The following is a 14,677-nucleotide window of genomic DNA, read 5'->3' as shown; positions in this document are numbered from 1 at the left end:
TGAAAAATATTGTTATTTTTGCAAAATTGACGCTCTTTTTTTGTTTATAGCGCAAAAATTAAAAATTGCACAGGTGATTAAATACCACCAAAAGAAAGCTCTGTTTGTGAGAAAAAAAGGACGTAAATTTCGTTTGGGTACGGCGTTGCATGACCGCGCAATTGTCCGTTAAAGTCACGCAGTGCCGAATCGCAAAATAGGCCCTGGTCAGGAAGGGGGTAAAATCTTCCGGGGCTTAAGTGGTTAAAGTAAATCTAAAGCCAAAACTGTTTTCCATCTGTGTCCCATACAGAGGATTTCTCCTCACTTCCTGTACTGTAGACAGATCAGGAGCAAGATGAAACCCCCTCTTAGAGAGTTGTCACCAGAACAAGTGTTCCCATTGATTTCCCTCTATTCCTGTTATGGTGACAAATCCAAATTTTGGATTTTCCCTCACCTTTATTCCTAGTAACATTGACCACATGGGCAAATTGAGAGAGTAAATCTTAACAGGGACATAGACTGCAATAAAAACCTGGCAGAGTTTCTAAACCCTCATAGCTTTATCCAAAACGTAAAACTTCTTATGGCTTTATCTATACACAAGCTTTACAAGTCATTGAATCAGAGCTTCTCACCTCATCCGGTTCCTGCTCCTCGTCCAGAATGATGGTTTTTTAACCCTTGTCCTAGGGGCGATGTGGTCCAGGTCAGCCTCGCTTACCACCTGGGGCTTCATAGGATGACCCCTCTCCGAAGCCTGGACCTGCTGATCCTCCATCATGGTCAGATGACCCTCAGTGACTCCCTTACAAGTCTACCGTCATAGACAATGTAGAGTATAAACTTACTATTGATGTCAGCTGGTGAAAAACTGAAAGAGAAAAAAGTTACAGGAATGCAGAACTCCTGCAAGAAATAACAATATAAAAATGAATAGCGCATTACAAGATGAAAAAATGAAACCAGATTTTTCTGCGATATTCATTGTCAGCCATCACTCCCAGGACGCCTTCTTTACACTGAAGATAGTTCTTAATGACATTGGTTGTATGTTTGGGGTTGTTTGTCCTGCTGCAGAATAAATTTGGGGCCAATCACACGCCTCCCTGATGGAATGGCTTGATGGATAAGTATCTGCCTGTGTTTCTCAGCATTGAGGACACCCTTGACCCTGACCAAATCTCCAAGTCTATTTGCCGAAAATGCAGACCCAAAACATCCAGGCAGAGATGTATAGTAACTAAGTAGAACTACTTCACTACTGTACTTAAGTACCGAAAGGCGGTATCTGTACTTTCCTAGAGTAGAATTTTTTTCTCCTACTTCCACTTTTTCTTCACTACATTTTTTCATTCATTTCAATACTTCTACTCCGATATTTTTTTTTTTTTTTGTGCTGCATAGTTACTCGTTACTATTATAAAAATTACCACTGCCAGAACAGTAGATGGCAGGTTTCATGAAGCTCAAAACATGTGTATTATCAGCGCATACGAAAATAAATGCTACTGTATGTATAAATAAAAGCTGCATTTGAAATAATAAAAAACAATATGATGTTCAAACTTTTGACTTCTTTCTTTAATAACTACATAACACAGTACTTGTACTTTTACTTTCAGTACTTGAGTAGCAATTTTTTTTTTTCAAAACTACTGGTACTTTTACTTTCAATACTTGAGTAGCAAAATTTTTAAAAAAACTACTTGCAATACTAAAGTACAAAAAATGTTGAATACTTTAGTACTTCTACTCAAGTCACTTTTTTATCGAGCACTTTCACTTCTACTCAAGTCACTTTTTGATCGAGCACTTGTACTTTTACTCAAGTATGGGTTTCGAGTACTTTATACAACTCTGCAAGGGAACCTCCACCACGCTTCACTGTTGCCTGCATTATTGCCTCCCATTATTGTACTGCTCTCCAGCCCTTTGGCAAACAAACTGCGTCCTGCTACAGCCAAATATTTTACATTTTGACTCAACACAAAGAAAAGAGAGCACACAACCACCCTATTGTAATCCAGTTTATTAGGAGCAACAATAAAACTTCACTCAATACACACTCACATAGTTCCAAAAGTGAAGATCAGTATGTCTGCATCAACACCAACCCTCCTCAAAGGCAGATGCAAGATCCGGATGGAATATCACCTCCAATTTGGCCAGCAGACAGCTTGGGTTGAGAAGAACCTGCCGATGCTGGTCTCCAGTGTGCAGGTGCTATTGTGCATGCGCTTGATCCAGCCGGTACCTTGATATGTAGCCAGGAGACCACACACATTTTCTCATCAGTCTAGAGCAGGGTGTCTCAACCAGGGTTCCGTGGAACATTAGGTTTTCTCCAAAGGTTGCTAGACTTCCTTGAGCAATGACCAATTTCTGCCCTTCAGATAAGTTTCCCACTGACATCAATTATCATTTTAGCTATCTGACAGGGGGAAATTCTTCCCAATGACCACAAGTGTAAGGAACATTCTTCCCATTGATCCTCACACGAATGGGGCTCTGAGGAAGAGGTGAAGCCTCAAAACGCGTAAGCCCAGCTTCAGAGGACACTATGCCCTGTGGTTCTGACGCGGATGGCACTACATCCATTTGATATGCTTTTACCAAAACTCTGTTTGTGGGTATTTTTATACCTTTTATTCAATAAAAAGCTTTATAGAGGATAATGCACTAGGCCGATGCACCCTTGTGTTTTTTCTTTGATTTTAGTGGTCGCAGACTACCCAGGTCTTGAAAAGGGGCTGCAAGGCCGAAGCATCCAAATAAAGTAAAGTAGAAAGTCTTTGGTAGCCGCTTGAGTGTGGCTGGATGTGGTTAGAAGATTACCTCTCAGAGCACAGGAGATAGGTGTTTTGCACCAATTTTTTGGTTTGGCCTCACGCAAATGTGTCATGAGTTATACTGATGATATAGTATAGTATTTCTCGGCTCCTGTGTGTTGAAAAGGTTAAGGAAGTCTGGTCCAGAGCATCTGCTGCCATTTTTGCACCCCAGTTCATATGTTTTCATTCATAGTTGAGCCTTGTTCTCACATTGTAGGTATGGCTTTTTGACCGCAATTCTTCCCTGAAGACCACTTTTGGCCAAACTTCTCTAGACAGATGGGTATACCTGGGTCCCACTGGTTTCCACTAGTTCTGTGCTGATGGCATTGGTGGACATATTCCAAGGGGGAAGGGAATTAAAGCATGATATGCATTTCTTCTGCTGCATTCTGTGGCCGACCACTGCGTCAATGGTCCTCGACGTTGCCTGATCAATGGTGTCCTCAATGCTGAGAAATACAGGCAGATACTTATCCATTATGCCATCAGGGAGGCATGTGATTTTGCCCAAATGTATTCTGCAGCAGGACAACCACCCCAAACATACAGCCAATGTCATTAAGAACTATCTTCAGTGTAAAGAGATCCTGAAAGTAATGGTTTGGCCCCCACAGAGTCCTGATTCCAACATCATTGAGTCTGTTTGGGATGACATGACGATACAGAAGGATTTAAGGCAGCCTACATCTGCAGAACATCTATGCTTTTTTCTCCAAGAAGTTTGGAACAACCTACCTGCCAAGTTTCTTCAAAAACTTTGTGAAAGTGTACCTAGAAGAATTGATGCTGGTTTGAAGGCAAAGGGTGGTGACCCCAGATATTATTAGATTTGGAATTATCTTCTGTTCATTTACTTTTTTTCTACTCAGTTTGTTAGTTGATAAAAATAAATTATTAACACTTCTATTTCTAAAAGCATTCTTCATTTACAACATTTTTTCACACTTGCCTAAATCTTTTGCACAGTATTGTATATATATTCATACAGTATATAAATATAACGTATATATATATATATACACATACACACACACGAGGGGTCTTCAAAAAGTTTCCGCAAAAGTTTAAGAAAAGTGGGAAAACTTTTTGAAGAACATAGATAGATAGATAGATAGATAGATAGATAGATAGATAGATAGATAGATAGATAGATAGATAGATAGATAGATAATATACTGTATATATTTTATTGTTTTAACAAACTGTTACTTTTACAACCCAAGTCTAGCCAAAACGTACTTTGTTTTGGGTAGAATATGGAATAATAGTCACATGTTATTGGTGACTTTGCCTTTATTCAAGAGATTTCTCTACATCTAGTGATGGGTATGGGACAGACTTGTATAAAGTACTCGAAATTTCTACTTGAGTAAAAGTACAAGTGCTCGATCAAAAAGTGACTTGAGTAGAAGTGGAAGTGCTCGCAGAAAAAGTTACTTAAGTAGAAGTACTAAAGTATTCAACATTTTTTTTACTTAAGTATTGCAAGTAGTTTTTTCAAAAAATTTGCTACTTAAGTACTAAAAGTAAAAAGTACCAGTAGTTTTGAAAAAAAAATTCTACTCAAGTACTGAAAGTAGAAGTACAAGTACTGTGTTATGTAGTTGTTATTAAAGAAAGAAGTCAAAAGTTTGAACATCATATTGTTTTTATTATTTCAAATGATTTATTCAAATGATTAACCTGTGTTTGTTAGTAGTTTCTTGATGCACTTTAAGCGCTGTAGCACCATTTATTTGTTTGTTTCATATTTTCTTTTTATTGGAAAGATTTGGTATAGCAGCTTTTATTATACACAGCCTTTATTTTCGTATGCGCTGATTTACAAATGACATTATACACATTTTTTTGAGCTTTATGCAACCTGCCATCTACTGTTCTGGCAGTGGTAATTTTTTTAAAAGTAACGAGTAACGATGCAGCACAAAAAAAAAATACTTGAGTAGAAGTATTGAAATCATCGAAAAAATGTAGTGAAGAAAAAGTAGAAGTAGGAGAAAAAAATTCTACTCTAGGAAAGTACAGATACTGCATTTCGGTACTTAAGTACAGTACTTAAGTAGTTCTACTTCGTTACTATACATCTCTGGTATGGGATAGAGCAATATAGTAAAGCTGTCCATAAACTAGTAGATTTCCAAATGAACATTCATACAAAAATCTCAGTACATTCAAAAGTATTGATTTGCTTTTAACATTTGATTTCGGAATTAATGCAATTTCCCAAACGAAAGCCACATATACTGTTAGACATTCATTTGTTCAAGGACAATTTTCTGGAGTGCAAAACAATTTGTGTGTTGTCAATAAACATGGAAGAACACAGACATTTAGTACTTGCTCCTTTGAATTCTCTTCTCTTCACTGAAGTCAAAAATGAATGTTGATTTGAGCCCCACTAACAATTAAAACATCATACAAATTTTCGAGCAAAAAATTTCAAACAAAATTCCAACTAAACTTTTGTTTGTTTCCATGTTTTCAACCTTCTTTTATAGCATGCTTCTAGACTCTGACCATCTCCTGTAGGATGTTGGCAGTCTTTGACCATGACTTATAGCATGCCCATAGTCTATGCCCATCTCCCGTTGCATGTCTACAGTGTCTTTCGGCTTTCTGTAGCATTACATTCACTTCATATTACGTGGAGCCCATTGGTGGTGTCATGACCTGCACTTCAGCCCCCTATATCAAGTAGATTAACCATCATTGAACTAGATCTTCCTTATACATAAATGATTAAGTAACTTACCATGCACCTGGCCAATTCCATCACACAAAGAGAAATTCTGCCAACCTAAAGTCAATAGATGGACTATTGTTGAATTTTTTCACATACTGTGGCATGCAAAGCTCAATAGATCATTATATTTATACAGGTCCATAATGGGCATGTCCAACACTGCCTACCTCCATAACCAATAAAATGAATCATTCCATTGCTTTCCTCTTCCCAATTAATCATTTTGGCAATAAAAATGTCATATTGGTTTGTACAGCTCTAACCAAAACATCCTTATTTGCCAGTTATTTAAAAGGTCCCTTGGTGGTGCCACTAAATTCAGAAATGACCTTGATGGTGCCAACTTGCCAAGTGAAGGTGGAGCCAATGTATTCTTCTGGCCAGTCACATGGCACAGCAGTATTTGTTGCAATCTAAGTTATGGCATGAACTATGAAAGGCTGGCATTGTCTGTGGTCCTTTTTTTTTAGCATATTGTAAATCACCTCTATGTATAAATTTGTGTGTTGTCAATAAACATGGCAGAACACAAAATGTTTAGTACTTTCCAAGCACCAACACACAAAGGATACTTCCTTGTGTAATTTACAATTATGCTTTTTATTATTTACTGTATATTGATAGGACAGGACACCTGTACTGTACACAATGCTTCTCTTATGTGATATGTAGCTGAATTATACACATTCCTATTCAAATTGGGTCAATCTGTCTACATACCACCCTTCAAGCAGAGAGGCATTAGATATGAAAGACAGAACCAAAGAGATGATGGAAGGGAAAGTGTTTTGTGTTTACAGCACTGTGTCTTATTTGAACATTTACTTGCTGGGAATTTTAGTGTGACTTTGGATTTTTTGATAAATGTAAAAGTCTACATACATAAATTCATGACATGTCCCAGAAAATTAAAGAGTCTGTTAGGCAAAGAAATACAATTTAATAAAAATGCAGTGATCTCAGAACCATTTGGATTCATTATCATATGTGACAGGAAGTCAGGTAAATCTGTGGATGTTGTCACAGACAGGAGATACACTTCTGCTTGGGTTAGACAATTCACCAATTACTATAGGGTGTCGGCTGCAAAGGCAGCAGGAAGGTGTAAAGAAGTTGAAAACCATTCAGATGTTCGGAATGAGGAAGTTAAGGCCTCTATAATTTGTCCAAAGGAAGTCTATTGATTGCTGCCTCCTGACGCTGTGTGAGCTGGGGAGAGGAGGACAGTCAGATGTGTGCCTCCCGACGCTGTGTGGGCATGGGAGAAGGAATGCCCCCTGAAGCTGTGTGAGCATGGGGAAGACCTCCTGAAGCGATGTGCGCTGAGGAGGGTAAAAAGGGTGAAGACTTCTCAAGGTGAGAAAATGAACTATTTCTATGTGAAGAGTGTGAAGAGAAAAACCAATGGATGTTTTCTATGTGAAAGGAAAGTCCGATGAACATGTGCTGTGTAAAGAGAAAAGGGACATTCTCTATGTGAAGAGATAATAAATGGACTATTGATAGTCTGCTGTATGATCAGCCAAGTCTGCCCAACAGTAGGTTGGGGACAGACTTCCTTAGATAGGTTCCTGTGTGTGAGAAGGTAGCCGCCCACAGTGGCAAGGATTTATTTTGTGTTTTATTTTATTTTGGATGTTTTTGACGCTTGCACTTGTGTGAAGAAAATTGCATGAATAAACCAAACTGTTGTTTGCAACCACTTCTCGGCTATCTCCCTGTGTAACGAACCCCCCCAAAAGGGGTCATCCACACCCGCCACCGAGCTAGTCCCCTCACACATAGTATACTGTAGTGGCAACCCAATTGACACTGCAAATTACCCACAGCAATCTGATTAATAACTGATCCAGAACACTCACTAGGCTGGCGTATGGAAACAACACTGACATATATGACAATTCTCAACACAGTATAGTAGTAAAAAAGTGAGGTCACTAGTAACAGTACAAACAACAATGGTACCACCTACTTATTGCCTAACTAACCACTAGCTAACAGCGCCTGACCACTTCAGTTGTCTCAGCTAGCTTCCAGTTAAGATATGATGCAAAAGAGAAGAAGCAGAGCCCTGAGCCTTTAAGAAGAGCCCCGCCTGATACTTTAAAGAGAAAAATGGAAGATGCATCTTTCTGTATTGAGTTATGCTGTCCAATAGAGAGACATCCACTGACCCCCAGAATGCAGCCCTAAAGCATGGATTTAAATGTTGTAGAAGACGACGGGGTACGAGTTCAGTCAACCAAATTCCTCTGAATGTTTACTTCAAAATATTTCATTTATTACTGTTACTCCAAATGGTTCTACCAACGTCCCTGTCAAGTTGGTAGGCCCTTCTATAGGGCTTATCCTAAATTCAAGTTGAGGCATCTATACAAAAGCTCAACTAGACCCGGATGCTCAAGTGATTGTGCCGACTCAAAACTTTTACAAGTACAAGCTAAAGCATGTGTCTCTGTGAAAGTTTGAAGACTTTGACTTCCAGAGCATTGGAGCAGAGGCGGTCCCCTGTGATGGATACCTCAAGGTTAAGCTGATGTTCGATTCCTTAGTCATTGGACAGCCAAGGCTTGGTAATCCTGAAGATGATATTGGAATGTGGGCATATTGTTGTGACACAGCTCCACTATCAATGTTTATTTGGGACAACCAAGGACCTTTAAGATGCTGACTGTCATATGTCCTCGGCTCCCAGAGGGACAAATACAGATGACTTACCAGGTCAGTAACTATGCACCAGAAAGTGCACACTGGTCAGAGTATAAGCATCTGAGAGACAAGAGGTTTCAACCAGGGGAAATAATCCCAGAAAGGGCCTGTGGACCTGAGAAAAAAATAAGGACTCACAACCAATAGAAGTTATTGTCGAACCTTGTATTAGTGAAAAGCTCACAAAGAAAAGGGTAAAGCAATGGACTCATCTAAAGTGCCCAAAGCTCTTTTACCAAAGAGTGACACCCTCTGCTCACTACCTAACACACCATGATGAAAAGTAAATCTGCTGGAACCTTATGGTCCCCTGCAATGGTATGTAACATTTAAATCAGTGTGACAACTTTTTATTTATTGGAGAACCAAAGAGTTTTTGGTGGGGGGAGAGTGACACAGGCCAGGCTGCCATTGGTCTATTTAACTTGCCCAGCTGATCTTGTCTTTTGCTGCATGGACTGTTTCTTTTTTTCTCCCTTGGTGTGGTGGACATGCACAGAAAAGGAGGAGAGCAGCCTAGGACTTTGATGGGCCACAGCCACTGGGCCTGCCCCTAGTAATGAAGGCAAAGAGGACTTACTATGCTGTGCCAGGACATATATTGGGAAGCAGACATATATAACTCTTGATTGGGTCACAGAAATTTGGCTGGAACCCAAGTGGCAGATACGTGTGTCCAGGGGTGCTGTGGACTATACTGGGCCTGAGGGGGCTTGAGAGTACTAAAAGCCCCAGTGTATACTGGCCTGTGTATGTGTGCCCTGAGCATTACTGGAAGTTGGGGGCCTTAAAGAGGGCTGTCTTTGCTGCTGTTGAGAGTTGTAAAATGACACAGGGCTGTTGGTGATGTGCCATTAGCATGTGTCTACAAATCCATCCTGCGGGAGAAAAGCTGTTACAGGAATGTTAGCTGTGAGTGCTGCTGCAGAAGCTGCAACTGCTTCCAGAACTGCTGGAAGAAACAGCTACAGAGAACTTTGCTGTTAGAGTGTGCTAAAGATCCCCAAGGCCATGTTGGGTATTCCAGTTCTACTTCTGCAAATTGTGCTGTTTATGCTGTGCCCAGAGAGACTGTGGGCCAGGTGCTGCTGCAAGCTCAGGCTGCATGATTGCTATCCAGAGGGTCTGGTTATGTGCCAGAAGATTTCTATGCCAGGACATTCAGAGCTACTAGGAGGGAGGCTACAGCCTTTGTTGTAAAGGCCCCAAGGCCAGAAGATTGAACTGTAAGTATACTCCACTGACCAGTGGGTTAGCGTAGAGGTTAACAGTAGTAAATAGACCATTTCCCTGCTGCGTCGAATGTCTTTGTACTGGTTATGCAACTGCCTGTGCCAATGTTCATTATTTGTATTACTGACATCTAGAGATGTATAGTAACTAAGTAGAACTACTTCACTACTGTACTTAAGTACGGAAAGGCGGTATCTGTACTTTCCTAGAGTATAATTTTTTTCTCCTACTTCCACTTTTACTTCACTACATTTTTTCAATGATTTCAATACTTCTACTCCAATATTTTTTTTTTTTTGTGCTGCATAGTTACTCGTTACTATTATAAAAATTACCACTGCCAGAACAGTAGATGGCAGCTTTCATGAAGCTCAAAACATGTGTATTATCAGTGCATACGAAAATAAAAGCTACTGTATGTATAAATAAAAGCTGCATTTGAAATAATAAAAAACAATACGATGTTCAAACTTTTGACTTCTTTCTTTAATAACTACATAACACAGTACTTGTACTCTTACTTTCAGTACTTGAGTAGCAAAATTTTTAAAAAAACTACTTGCAATACTAAAGTACAAAAAATGTTGAATACTTTAGTACTTCTACTAAAGTCACTTTTTGATCGAGCACTTCCACTTCTACTCAAGTCACTTTTTGATCGAGCACTTGTACTTTTACTCAAGTATGGGTTTCGAGTACTTTATACAACTCTGCTGACATCTGTACTATTTCCATAGTTCCCAACTGTCCCTGATTTGAAACAAAGTCCCTCTGCCCCCCTTTCATCCTTATTTGTCCCTCATTTTGGTCTGATCTATATAGCTGTATTTAAAAAAATGCACTTTTTATATTTCAAAAAGTACTTCCCAGTGCTAAATTGTTCATCCAATTTCTAAATTTCTGCATTTTTGTAAAATACAAAAACAAATATAAAGGAATAGTGGTAGTAAAAAAAAGCACTTTTGGGTTTAACCATTTTTTTGTTTAATTCTCCTTCACGGGGGCATGGCAGGGGGTGTGTCCTATGTCTACCTACTTTTGCTAGGGCTTCCAGGGCTTTTTCTGTTCATAAAGCCCATTTGTATGATGCAGCGTGTTGTTGAGTCCTCCCAAATTGTGGAACAGAACAAGACTTTAAAATTATTGGACTAATTGTATTCTTATTTGGCAAAAAATATTTCTTGTGTCATCAGTAACAAGTGAATAATGGATTGGTGGTTTGAGGTACAAAGGACTTTTCAAAAATGTTGTATCTGTAAAATTTCATTTTCACCCTGGCTAATTTTGTACTCTAGGTAACCTCACGTACTTTCAACTCATTCTCATGCAGGAGCAGATCAAGATCAAGTCTCAATGGCATCATAGGAGAAGAAGCATTTTGTTAAATGAGTAAACAGCAGTCTAGATTTGAGAATATGTTATCCTTTATTAAATTGGACAGATAATTTACACTTGTAAAAAGACATCCATTTTTTGTAACTCTGGAAGACACACATTGGAACGTCCCTGGCAGTGGTGTATTTTGGTTTTGTGCTTCCCTAGGCAAGACTAAAATTGGGCGCCCCCCCCCTCCCCCACCTATGTAACTTTGCCCCACTCCTTTTTTAATGGATGTGGCTCCCTCCAAAACTGAAGGACTACAAGTCCCAGCATGAACCCCTGAGATCTCACAAAAGAGGGGGTGGGTGAGGGAGAGAGAGGGGGGGGGGTGAGGGTGGATGAGAGAGAGCGAGAGAGAGAGAGAGGGGGGTTGAGAAAGCGAGAGAGGGGGTTGAGAGAGAGAGAAGAGGGGTGAGAGAGAGAGAGAAGAGGGGTGAGAGAGAGAGAGAGAGAAGAGGGGTGAGAGAGAGAGAAGAGGGATGAGAGAGAGAGAGAGAAGAGGGGTGAGAGAGAGAGAGAGAGAGAGAGAGAGAGAAGAGGGGTGAGAGAGAGAGAGAAGAGGGGTGAGAGAGAGAGAGAAGAGGGGTGAGAGAGAGAGGGGGGTGAGAGAGAGAGAGAGAGAGGGGGTTGAGAGAGAGGGGGGAATGAGAGAGGCAGCTTTAGCAACCAGTGGCCAATAGAGTCTCAGTTGGAGGGGGGGGCGGCTTCTTTGCTGCCCCCCTGCAAAGTGCCGCCCTAGGCCTGGGCCTTGTTGGTCTATGCCTAAATACAGCACTGGTCCCTGGTGCACACATAAACCCTTATGTTGGCAATTCAGAGGGTCCACAAAATTGTGTTCCACAGCTGAACTTGGGTCTATTTTTACTTTTTATTAGTTACAATGGGCAATACAGACAGTTGTTCCCCAACTTTATGCCCCCCCCTTCTTCTCTGCCTGAAATGGAGTGAAACAAAAAATGGTTGTGTTTAAAACTGGCATGTATGAACAAGTCTGGATTTTAACTGCCTAAAGCGAACCTACACCCCGAAACACATGTGGGTGTATCTGGCTCCCAAACTTTAAGTGCTTTAACATTTTTGGTGTTGCAGGGCAGCAAGTCCTCCTTTCTCTCACCTAGACAACAGTGATGTAGCGCATGCATTTAGTTAAAGGGTAACTCCAATTTCATGGGAAAAAAATAGCAAATAAAAAAAAATATATATAATATAGCGTATACAATTGCGAAACAAATCATATTGTAGTTGAAGGTTTTTAAACATTACCTTTCCTATTCAATCTGCAGCTCTGTAATTATTTGTAAAATGCAACATGAATCCCTGAAGGCATTCTGTACACAGATGGTTTACAAAATACCCCCCCCCCCCTAGAAATGTCATTCCCTGCTTGTGTGATTGGATTTTCCCAGAAGTCTGCACTAAGATACAAGTCAGATTTTTGGTGAGATACTCCCAAAGGGAAATCGTGTCTAAAGGGATGCAGACCCTGCCCCTTTCCACATTAGAACCCTGCAGGAGGAGCAACTGATTGATAATTATAAAGACACTCCCCTTAGATTCACTGAGCACATGGACACAGATAAACATCTATACGTTAAATTCTTTGCAATGTACATTAATCACCCAGAAGGGATTTTTTTTTCTCAAAAGTGGAGTTACTCTTTAAATCTGTATGACATTTTTTTTATTCATTGGAGAACCAAAGAATTTTTGGTGGGGGGAAAGTAACACCTATGGCATATCTGCACATGCTTCTTGTACACGCTTGTGAGGACAGTGCAGAGCTCTGGGGATCGCTTTTCCTGTGCATGTGTGAATACAGCTCTGTGTGCATGCAGATGCACCTCAGGGCTCTGCCAGGTTCCAAAGGCCGGGCAGAGCCCTTTGATGCATCTGCGTATGCACCAGACTGGTGGAGGGGCTGGAGCCACAATCAAAGGGACCAAAGTGCATTAATCTACTAATCTACATTTGTCTAAAAATTATTTAAAAGCAAAAACTGATATGAAAAAATGTTAGAAGGTTTGGACTAAAATAAATTGCTCTGACCTACTTCTCCCGATCTGTAGCACAGTAACGAGGTTTTAACTTCACAGCCCAAAAATTAGTATGCAGGCCTCATACATATGGACTTCATATGGATTCAGGTGTACTTCCCTGCCAGGGAGCCAGAGGTGCTGTGTACTGTTGCCCATAGAAACCACATAGGATGTTGCTGCATTTGGGTAAACACTGCAACTTGCACAAGCACGTGCATAGAAGTACCAGCTTGGACGCAGACAGTCTGCTCCCAAAGGTGTACATCGTTGTGTGTGCTTACAGTAGTACCGGCGTATACCCACATATGCATCCTGTAACTGATTTCTTTGGGTGGCTGTACACAGCACCTTTGGCTGCTGGGTAGAGAAATACACCCAAATTTTATGTAATGCGGTCCAGGGCGACTGTGTTGATGAGGACTAAATACATTGTAAGGCATAAAAAAGCAGCCACATCCTGAGAAGAAATGTCTGTCCCCTGCCAGCATGCTGTAGAGGGGGACCCTTGCTCTTTGAATTGAAGCACTGGTTTATCTGCTTGACCCCTGCCGAGTCAGGGACAGAGCTCTCCAAAAAGCAGAGTTCTAGGTCTGACCTGCTGACCTGGGAATGGGGGGGGCCTGGTACCTCTGCAGAGAGACCACTGTTTCCACACAGTCCTTCTCTTCAGCATGCTGGTAGGGGACAGACTTTTTTACTCAAGTTGTGACTGGAAAAATAAAAAAACACAGATCACCTGTGCGATTTTTATTTTTTGCGTTATAAACAAAAAAAGATCGACAATTCTAGAAAAAAAAAACAATATTTTTCACTTTCTGCTATATAACATTCCCAAATTTTTTTTAAAAAAAATCTAATTTTTTTTTAACATTTTAGGCCAGTTTGTTTTCTGCTACATATTTTTGGTAAAAAAAAAAAAAAATTGCAATAAGCGTATTTTGATTGGTTTGTGCAAAAGTTATCGCGTCTACTAACTACGGGAAAGGTTTAAGTAGTTTTTTTTTTTTTTTTTTACTAGTAATGGCGGCTATCGGCAATTTTTTGCGGGACTGCAACATTGCGGCAGACAGATCGGACCTCTAACGCACATTTTTGACACATTTGGGGGTACCAGTGACATTACTACAGTAATCAGTGCTAAAAAAATGCACTGTTACTGTAATGACACTGGCAGGGAAGGGGTTAACACTGTGGGTGATCAAGGGGTTAAATGTGAGCCTAGGGGAGTGATTCTAACTGTATGGGGGAGAGGCTTGTCAAATGATCACAGAGACCTGTGTTCCTATGTAGAAGGATCACAGGGGCTCTATGACCATTCCAGGGAGAAGAACGGTCAGCTAGGTTTACAACAGCTGACCGTTCTTCTCTCTCAGCGGGGAGTGATCGCAGGTGTCAGGCAGCAATCGGAGCCGCCCGCTTCATGAATCGGAGTCCCCACTGACGAGTGGGGGAGCGCGCTCGCCCCCTAGCTGCAGTCGTTCGACCGACGTACAACTACGTCGGTCCGCGCAGGAGGGCCAGTCTGCCGCCGTATATATGCGGTGGGCGGTCCGGAACCAGTTGAAGAAGCCATCTAAACTAAAGCCCTCATAAACTGTGTGCAATCTTTCTCTCCAATCTCATCACATCATTCTGAATGGCCTGCCTAGTTACAACACAATCAGATAAACTGGTCACTCAAATGATCAAAAATTCTAGGCAGCAAGAGATCACTGAAAAAAAAAAAAAAAAACGACTGTCCTAAAAAGGTCAAAGTT

General features: G+C 40.6%; 1 pseudogene across 1 annotated transcript in view; it reads right to left on the bottom strand.

Annotated features, from left to right (window-relative positions):
• LOC309561755 (solute carrier family 26 member 6-like) overlaps window positions 1-5,653 on the bottom strand; it is an 82,709-nt pseudogene extending 77,056 nt beyond the window's left edge. Inside the window, exons 1-2 of the transcript XR_014226210.1 lie at window positions 5,572-5,653; window positions 621-856 (exon numbers count right to left, since the gene is read on the bottom strand). The product of XR_014226210.1 is annotated as a solute carrier family 26 member 6-like (transcript). The remainder of the gene's footprint in view (window positions 1-620; window positions 857-5,571) is intronic.
• Window positions 5,654-14,677: the final 9,024 nt, after the last annotated feature.

This window comes from Pelophylax lessonae (genome assembly GCF_965119305.1).
Source record: "Pelophylax lessonae genome assembly, chromosome: 8".
NCBI classification, from domain to species: Eukaryota; Metazoa; Chordata; class Amphibia; order Anura; family Ranidae; genus Pelophylax; species Pelophylax lessonae.
Note: the sequence above shows the minus strand (reverse complement) of the source record. Positions and strands in the feature narration are given on the sequence as shown.